Source organism: Candoia aspera, chromosome 3, assembly GCF_035149785.1.
Source record: "Candoia aspera isolate rCanAsp1 chromosome 3, rCanAsp1.hap2, whole genome shotgun sequence".
Lineage (NCBI taxonomy): Eukaryota > Metazoa > Chordata > Lepidosauria > Squamata > Boidae > Candoia > Candoia aspera.
The window spans coordinates 158308534-158318935 of record NC_086155.1 but is presented as its reverse complement, the minus strand read 5'-3'; positions in this window follow the sequence as shown (position 1 = coordinate 158318935).

Genomic DNA, 10402 nt, shown 5'->3' with positions numbered 1-10402 from the left:
GCAATGCACAGTGAATTTTTATAAACTGCAGCATCAGCTGCTGGGGAAAAGTCCTTTAAGAATTAAAGGAAGATTTGCAATGTTACTTTATGTTATTCCTCCTCCCAGATTCATCTTGCTGTAAGAAGGAAGACACTTTCTTAAAGTCTATGAGCTTCCAGAATCCCATTAACAATATGGGAAGTAATAATATTAATTATACAGTTTTGTATTTAATTGATTTGATGTTAATCAAATGAATTATGTTTTTGTCCTGGCTCTATTCACCTGTTGAGAATTCTAGCCTTTTAGCCATATAATCTTTCAAGATATTCCAATTGCTCTGTTTTCCTTCCTTCCTTCCACTCAAAATGGCTGAATATGGTCAGGTCTCATTTGGCTGTTTGAGAATTTTATATTTTGTTTTTCTCAAGCTTTTTTCTTTTTATTTGGCAAACACATGAAACCTGATAAGCTGCGTATGGATGGGACCATATACAATATAAGGATGTATAATTGCTGCTATAAGGATCCACATTTGCACTGTGTTCATGAATTTATATCAGGTATGGGGAACTAGCTCAACGGCTGGATTAGCCTTAGCCTGAATGATGTCATTGTGAAGGGCTCCAAGTCCTACCCCCTGTTGTCCTTCAGTCACCACTGCAGCCACACTTACATAAAGGAAGGATTACCTTTCTATATGTAGAAGATGTAAAAATTGTTCCCATTCCTTCTCCTGCATGGAAAAATAATTACCAGAGGAAGTGGTGGTGGGGGGAGGGGGACCAAAGAAAAGGACTGTAAAATGTTTGCACTGTGTGCTCTATTCTCTTTTTCTGTGCTGATTGCTCTCCTTTATCAGCATGATGAAAAAGGAAAACAGGGAGAAAGGAGGTCAATGGAGGGTAGAGGCTTCTTGGGAAAAATTCCCCAAATTCTGGGTTTCTAGATTGAGGAACCTCTGGTCCTTGCAACCGTGAACCAAGGGTTTCTCACTCTAGACACTCAGAATGTAGGTTAAATATCTGGGATACAAAAATTTAGAAACCCACTAATTGGCACTGGAGAGTTTTATTGCCTTATAGTGGTTGTTCATAGTTTAGCAGCCAGATCTGGTACCCCAACAGAAATATTGCATATTTAATGCCTATCACTAAATCAGAGAAATTTCTTACATTTTCAGTCATTCTGGCATAACATTAACATTTCTGAACAAAAATAGGCCAATCCAATCACGTACTATTTCCTTTCATTACAAAGGATGAGTCTCTGGACCTAAGTGAGATACAACAAATAGCAGTATCTCCTTTTATGCTTTGGTGGCCTGAGAATTGGTTCCTGCCTATCACCTGAAAGGCCATTCTGCCATTTCCCAGGCACATAAGAATCTCAAGCTTCAGAAGTGGGTTGGTCTTTTAAGCCCAGAGTCAGCAGCAAGCAGAGATGGGGCCAAGGAATCACCTGGTTCTTCTATCTTCTCATGGCCTCAGTTGATACTAGAGTAATAGCTACTGGAACAATAGCTCTTTTATTGAGAGTTACTATAGCCTTGGAGATTTCCGGTATGGAATCTCCAAGATCCTGACAACCCTTTGTTTTGCCAGAGCTCAAACTGGCCTTGCCCATTCATGTTGAGTATCATTCTATGAAGTCTTCAAACTGCCCAGGATAAGAATTACATCTATTGCCTTTTGTCTGTGTTCTGTCACACTGGATAACTGTGCTTTAAATACTCAGTGAATGCTTTGAAACAGTAGAACAAACAAGCACAATTAGACAAATAAAATAATTGGGTAATGTAACAGGAACATAATAGCAATGTCACAGAGGCATAGACAACTTCATGAAGATGATATCTGGAAAATGCTAGATAATGTTTTGGCATACTGATTAGGGCAGCAACAAGGTCCAAGTTTTATTTCCACTGTCATATTTTAGATTTGAAGAAAACTGAAGAATATAATTTTAAGATTTCATGAATTGTATTGAAAGCTTACAAAAAAAATAATGGAAAATGAATTTGATGACCTCCCCTCCCAGCTGAATTTTTAGTATATGGACAGACTCATTTTCTGAAACTATTTGTGCAGAAAAAATAAAACACATTGTTTATATCATAAAAATAGTACAGTGCCAGGGCCGTGTGCCTCTCCTATAGAATGGGGTAAAATTCTTTGCACTTTATACCTTAATTCTTTGCACTTATACCTTAAATTTTTTTTTAACATATGTATAAATATGGAACCCTACTAACTTCTTTCTAATGCTTTCATCACTGCAATTCCTATCACTGAATTATAGATTAATTTAATTAATAAATATTGATATTAAAATAATATCTGGCATGCTTGCTGTCACCAGAAAAGATTAGCATATCTGAAATATCCCTATTCATTTTAGCTAAGGGGCTGACGACCTAGGATGATTAGGAAATTTTGTACTTTTTAATAACGTAACAATGATCAGGCTATACAGGAAGTCCTTGCTTAACAACCATACTTGGGACCAGAATTTCGGTTGCTAAGTGAAGCAGTCATGAAGTAAATGAAGGTAATATGTTAAAAATGAACATTTGGCCATGGGTAAGTTATATGTGGCATTCCTCTATATATTCCTAAAATGTATTTTCACAGGTCTGATGTACCATTTTGGAGGTTCATTTGGGAAAGCCTCACCCCCGCTATATCAACCCACCCCACCAGGTCAGGTAGAGAGGGCATGTTATGGATCCTGTCCATGAGGGATTGCTGATTGGCAGGGTCCAGGAGGAGGACCTTCTCTGCCATGGCACCCGCCCTTTGGAATGAGCTACCCCCGGAGGTAAGACAGCCCCCCCCCCTCTCGGCCCTTCGAAAGGGAGTAAAAACTTGGCTATGCCACCTGGCCTGGGATGGGAGGGGGAACAGCTATTAATGGGGGTGGTTGGCCCCGTGAGGGTGCCAAGGATAATAAGTTATCTCCCATCTTGAATTTTATATCTTATATTTTGTATTTGTATGTGTATTTATATGTATTTATATTTATATTGTTTTTAGTGATTTGCCATTTTTATTGTCTGTAAGCCACCCAGAGTTGTATGTGAGATGGGCAGTAGAGAAATCTAATAAACAAACAAACTAATAAATAAATAAAACCTCTCCTCTTTGTCACTCAGGTTTTCATTTTCCACATTTACATTTATAACATAAAGCGTATCTTCTTAGGTTAACAAATGGCAAATTATTCTATTAGAAATTTGCCTCCATGGCCTGTCTTGGAATTGACATATCTGCCAGGAGGGGGCATGTGGGAAGGTCAGCCCTATTTCTTGAAATAGGAGGTGGTTCCAACAGCTCTGAAAGAAGAGGTAATAAACTCCTCTTCAAGACACCACTCATTGGATCCAGCTGATCTGGACAATTTCTCTAAAAGGGAAACGTTGTTGAGAAGGTGGTTAGCCTCCAGCTTCAGGGGGCCCTAAAAGCAGATTATCTGGATCCTTTTCAGTCAGGATTCAGACTGGGCTATAGTATTGAGATGGATTTGGTCATGCTTGTTGATGACTTGTAGTAAGCACACGATAGAGGTGGTGCATCCTTCCAGGCTCTCTCTGATTTCCTGGCAGCCTTTGATACCATCAGCCATGGTACTCTTCTGATTCAGCTTACCGGGCTGGGAGTGGGAGGCATTGTATAGCGGTGTTTTTCCTTCTTCCTCCGGCTGGTTCCAGTCGGTGTTGGTGGGAGGGCAGTGATCCAGACCTAGGCCCCTGCTCTGCAGAGTGCCTTAGGGTACTGTCCTCTCCTCCCTTCTTTTTAATATCTACATACAGCCACTGTGTAAGTTCATCTATTGGTATGAGGTGCAGTATCTTCTGTATGCTGATGACACCCAGTGGTACATTTCCACCCTGAGCTGACCAAGTGATGCTATCAAGGTTGTTTCCCAGTGCCTTGAAGCTGTGAGGATCTGGATAAGGGAGAACAGGCTTCAGCTCAACATTGGCAAGACTGAGTGGCTATGGGTTCTGGGTTTCCTGGATCCATCAATTGGAGTGTTTTCATCTTTGGTTCTGGACAGGGTGGCGTTGCCCTGTTCAGACTTGGTATGCAATCTGGGGGTTCTTCCAGACATGCAGCTCCTGTTCAAAGGGCAGATGACAGCTGTGGCCTGGGGGGCCTTTGCACAACTGCACCTTGTACACCAGTTGCACCATTCCTGGATCTAGAAGCCCCACTCATGCTAAGTGACACCTTTGTCATCTCCTGATTGGACCATTGAAACATGGTCTACATGAGGCTGCCCTTGAAGTCCATCTGGAAGCTTCAATTAGTCCAGAATGCAGTGGTGCACACACTTATGGATGCAGCTCATTATGCCCATGTGACACCACTACTCTGGGAGCTGCACTGGCTCCCAATAGGTCCCTGGGTGTGATTCGATGTGCTAGTTACTACTTTTAAAGTCCTAAATGGCATAGGACCAGGTTACTTGCAGGATTGCTATCTCCCAAGAAAATATGCCTGCTCCATATTCTCCAATAGAGAGGGCATGTTCCAGGTTCCCTTTTCAAATTTTGCCATCTAATAGGACCCAGGAAGCATGTCTTTTTGGTAGTTGCCTCTGTGCTCTGAATGATTTTCCCCTGAATATACAACAGGTGCCAACTCTGCTTGCCTTTACAAAAGCTGTTATTATCTGGCGTTTTTCTAAGGTGTTTGGGTCCAGTTGAGTGATTACAATTTTGGATTTTATACATTGGCTTGTTGTTGTTTTTAAATGTTCTCTGCTTACTGCTTATTTTTGTTGTATGCTGCCCAGGGTCACATTGTTTGAATTGGGCAGTCTGTAAATCCAATAAACAAACAAACAAATGAATAAATCTATACATATTCTCAGCTCAAAATAAGTTATTGCCTTTAGATGCCTCCGAGATTGTGCAGAGAAAGCAGATATTGACAACATGGTAGCTCCCAAAGGTGCTATGGCTTTTCTGTGTATAATATCAGTGTCAGGACCAGCCCAAGAACAATGAAGAATCAGTCCATTCAAACTTCAGTTATTTGCTCACACCGTATAGACAGAATCTTTCCAGACTAAAGCTGCTCTACCTAACCTAAAGGGAAATAACCTGGGACAGCTCTAGGGTGGGGCTATTCTGAACCTCTTCATTTTCTCACCATTGCCTTCCGGACTGTGCCTCCTCTTATCTCCTCCATCTCCTTGGAATGTGCTCCCTCCTTCCTGAGAAGCAACGGGACCGCTGAAATCTTAAACCCTGTAAAGCATTTCAAATTATCTTTCAGTAAAGGAATTAATAAACTAAAAATTAAGGATAAAAAATATAACTACAAATATTTAATATTAAATAACATTAATTATTTAATTATTACAAATCATTAATAAATATGTAGTAACAGCAATCATAGCAGCCAGAAGCAGTTAAAAATCAGAGAAAAAGTTAATTTTTTTAAAAAAAACCTGCAAAATGTATCTTCACCTGGTGCCTAAATTGCTTCAGCTTTGATATTAATTTCAACCAAAATGTTAACACTCAAACTCCCCTCAGAAAAAGAACTAAAAGCATTTTGATATTCTGATTGCTAAATAGTCAGAATATTTGTAAGCATCATCTAGTTGAGCCTACAGGTGTCAACATCTTCACTACCAAAAGCTCTATTTTTAATCATGTTTAATAGTTGAATCCAAAGCATAGTCTGCTGACTGATACGAACACTCAGCACTAGCAACTATTCAAAGTATGTACCCCCTTTTTGCAGAAATCTGTGGTTTATGAGAACAGGGCACAGCACTGAGAATGATACATTAGTGGTTTAAAGAATGTGCTCCCAGCTTGTCTTCAGTTATGAAAACATGTTGATTTGTAATACCCTATTCAGCAGAGAAAACTTGTGAAAAATGGAAAACCAAGAGAACAAACAAATGGATCATTGAACAAATCAACCCAGCGGTCTCACTCAAGGCACAAATGTCCAGGCTCAAGTTATCCTGCTTCAGACATACTATGTAAAGACCCAGCTCTCCGGATAAGGCTCTAATGCTGGGAAAGGTGGAAGGAAAGAAAACAGGACAACCAGCAGCAAGGTGGATGGACTTATAGTGGCAATGGGTGTACCATTGGAAGACCAGAAGGACCAGGTTAGGGATCATCATGGAAAAAATCTATCATCTATGTGGTTGCTAATGTTGAAAATGACTTGATGGCACATAATCAATTCAGCACAGAAAGGTATGTGTTGGATTAGGTTATTAGAGATTGAAAAACAACTGCAGATTAGGGTTTTAGATATTGAACAACAACAAAAAAAAACCCTGCAGCTTTTGTCCTTTGTGCTATTGTAACAATTGTAGCAGGACTCTGGTATTGGGGAAAAATTCACAGTTTTGGCTAAATTTGAATTGGAATATGTGACTAGTATTCATATATTTCTTACCAGTATATACTCATTTAATTTTTTTTTCATTTCCTTCTTAGTTTTCCTTTAATTATTATAACAGAATAATATTGTCTGGAATCTATTGTAAACCTTTCTTATCTTTTGAATTTCATTCACCCCATATCATTTTTCTGAAAATTATCCCCCCAGTTCACGGCCTAAGATTATAACTAGACACTTAGCACAAAGCACAATAATTTTACACAATAATACTTAATTACACTAAAAAAGAAACAGAGATAGAAGAAACAAAAAGAATGGCTATCATTAACACCAAGGGTCATACGGCTGTAAACTCTGGGGTGGGCGGGAGAATTTTAATCAAGACTGCAAAGGAAAATGTATTTACCTGGTATTTATATATATTCCTGCACGTGTGCATACACACACACATATGTTGTGTATGTACATACACATATTTGCATCTCTATATCTTGCTCTTTGATGGTGTAAGATCTTCATATCTACTGTATAAAGTGGAAAAGAATAAAAGCAGAATAGGGAGCTGAATTCCTGTGTTTCCACAATAACGTCACACGGTGTGCTTTGCTAGTATGAGACTTTGTCCCCTGGAGGAGAAACTTTCAAATGCCTCTCCTCCTTTATGTAAACTGAATGACAGCACCACCTTATGTCACTGCATGGCTCCAAAAGACTTTGGTCTTGTGCCCAGTCTGCATGCCCTATCCCTTTGACTATTTAGCCTCTAACTAGCTATTGGTTTCAAGCCCTTTCTTAACATTTAGACTTGTGGAAGTTGTTCCTACTAGTCACTCCAGCCTCCTAGTCTACATCTGGATGCAGCCCATTTTAAACTTGACTTTTAATTCCCAATTTATGTTGCAAATTGCAACATTTCTTATGGTTGATGGTATCTAGTCACCTTTTATCCAATTTAAATGACTTTGACAAATCAGTGATAGTTAAGAGCCTTTATCAGCATCTTGTGAAATATTATTTTCTTCAAGCAAATAAAGGTATTTTCAACTGAGCACACATTTCATTTCTTATCCTCTCATGTGTAAATATACTTCTTGCTTATCAGGGCTATACATACCATTTAAACAAGTTCCCGTTATTTTTCAGTGGAGTAACTTGCTGTAGGAAATATTTGTGTGTCTTCAATGGACATCTGCTATTGGTACAAAAGGCAATTGAAGGGAAAATGATTCTATGATCCATGTTTAACTTCCATGCCTCCCTCTTATCTTTCCAAAGTGAAGATCAGGCAGACAATCAATATTACTGTGGATGAATCCAAACCACCTTCACTTCATAGCTATAAAAAGCAGTACATACATAAGAATAGAAGGCAAGTAAAAATGGATGGCTTGTACTATTGCCAAAAATATCCATTCACTCTGATAATTTTACTTACCGTAGTAGAGTATTAAATAATAATCTTTTGAGCAGCACAATAAGTGAAACCAACAACTAATCATAAAATGAATGCCTAAATGCTTGCAAGGCTATGATTTCTTTAAATTATATAGTACAATTAATTCCTGACTTCTAATGTTATGAATGTATATTCAAGCTCAGACAATCTGTATAAGAAACAAGGGTCAAAGATTTTATTTATTTATTTATAAAATTAATATATCCACCCATCTTAAATATATAACTCTGGATGGCAAACAGTACATAGAAAAACAATATAACATCCTCTCAATCAATTAAAACAATCCAATTAAAAAAAAACCCTCAAGTATTATATAACAATTCCTCAAAAAGAGGCATACATACTTGCGCAAAATGCCAGGTTTTAACAGGCTTCTAGAAGGCCAAGAAGGTTGGGATCGTCCAAATCTCAGATGGGAGGCTATTCCACAGGGCAAGCATAACAACAGAAAAGGCATACTTCCTCAATCCAACAAGATGACACCATTTAATAGAGGGGATCTGGAGCATGCCCACATGGTCAGATCTGGTGGAATGGGCAGAAACCTCAGATATAGACGGTCTCACAAGTAACCTGGCCACATGTTATGTAGAGCTTTAAATATGATAACCAACACCCTGAATTGCAGAAGCATACTGGAAGCCAATGCACCTCATGGTCTGTTACATGGGTGAACTTTGGAGCACTCAAAACCACATGTGCCACCATATTCTGCACCAGTTGAAGCTTCTGAATGTTCTTCAAATGCAGCCCTATTCTGAGCACATTGCAGTAATCCAACTGGGAAATCAGTAAAGCAGTAAGTGACAGTGAGTGACAGTAAGTGGAGCCTCCTGATCCAGGAACGGGTGCACTGCCACAGAAGATGAGTCCGTACAGAGAGTACATTTTGTTCAAATTATTTATTTTTACAATTTATAGGCTGCCCAACTCCCAATAGCTCTGGGGAACTTACAGTTAAAAAGTTAAAAATTACAAAAGGCAAAAGAAATCACAAATACCCCCCAAAACAACATATAACCAAAAGGCCCAACCAGCAATGGCTCAACTTTCATTCTGCCCCAAAGCTTGGGAAAATAGCAGGCCTTTAATAGATTCCCAAATGTCATCAGGATGAGAGCCAGAGGGCAGATGCTGTGACAGACAAATGTATAGGTATAGATTATAAAGTATTACATTTGCTTATATTTACTTAATATATTACTATATTTTTGTAATTCTGGTATTGAAGTAAAGAGCAGGCATTACTTCCTCTCCTGTTCAGAAGACAAAAGAATCACTTCAAATTCCTGAAGGGCCTGGTGGTATGTGGAGCCAATTTTTGAATCAGTTTGAAAAATATTGCTGACAAAATAAATGCAACGTATCAGGCACAGCATCAGTTATAAGAGATAAAAGAAGTTTCCAATTTATTTCCCAAAAAAGTTGAATGTAATGAATGGAAACATGTAACAGGAAGAAAGGAATGTGTTGTGCTCATATGGTAGCAAAAAAAAAAAAAAAGATACAATAGGTGTGTAATAGATAACCAGATTGCATTAGAGTAACAGTATTAAATTCTTCCAGTGAGTGAATTAAAAATGATTACAGATACTTTGATTCATTAGCATATTTATTAACTGCACTTTAAACAGCATGTTCATTTACCTTGATTGCCAAATCAACAGTTACATGGGGAAGGCCAATAACCATTGCTAGGTATGATTCTGAGCACTGCAGTCCTTCTACTCTTGGAAGTTATCAACTTGGAGAAAGCTGGGACATAAGTCATTCCAAAGGTACTATTCTACTGAAACACTGTTTTTCTGTATGGAAGAAGTCAAGAAGGTCCATAGTTCTCTGAAAATCAGCTATCTCCTTCTACAGTGCCTATGATTATGAACCAAGATTTGCAGATCAATCTTGACCTAAAATAGAACGTTAAGAGATAATCCAACATAGTAGTTGGTTGTCAGTTTAATGACATTATATTTATTATCTGTGCTGCAATATAAAGCTCATCTCCCTGCCAACTTGGATTCATATCTTTATAGGAAGGTTGATATTATGCTACTGACAATCTGGGACAATGCTGAAGCTTTGTAAAATCTGTAATTCTGTTCTATGCAAAAAATATAGAAGTACAGATTTATAGGAGAAAACCATTACTTTCTTATAAACAATAACTATCGGAGACTTAAAATGATATATGTAGAATACACTATAATGTATAAAAATGATTAGTGTGGCTACTTTAGGATAAGCCTTTCCCTGAAGCGAAGCAAAGTCCTCTGAATACAGATAGTCCTTGCTTAATGATGGTAACTGCGACTAATTTCTGTCGCTAAGTGATGCGATTGTAAAATGCAACATCATGTGACAGCATTGCTTAGCGAGGGCAATCCCAGATGTCCCTGTTGCTATTATTAAGCAAGAATCACGGGTCATTAAACGAGGACCTCCTTACAACTTCCTGCCAATTTCCAACAAGCACAGTCAATGGGGAAACCGGCTGGAAGTTGCAAGTTCTGGTGGCTTGCAAGCAGGTTGGTGGGCGGGTAAGTGGTTACTGCAGCACAGCACAAGAGCAACCAGGCCAGGG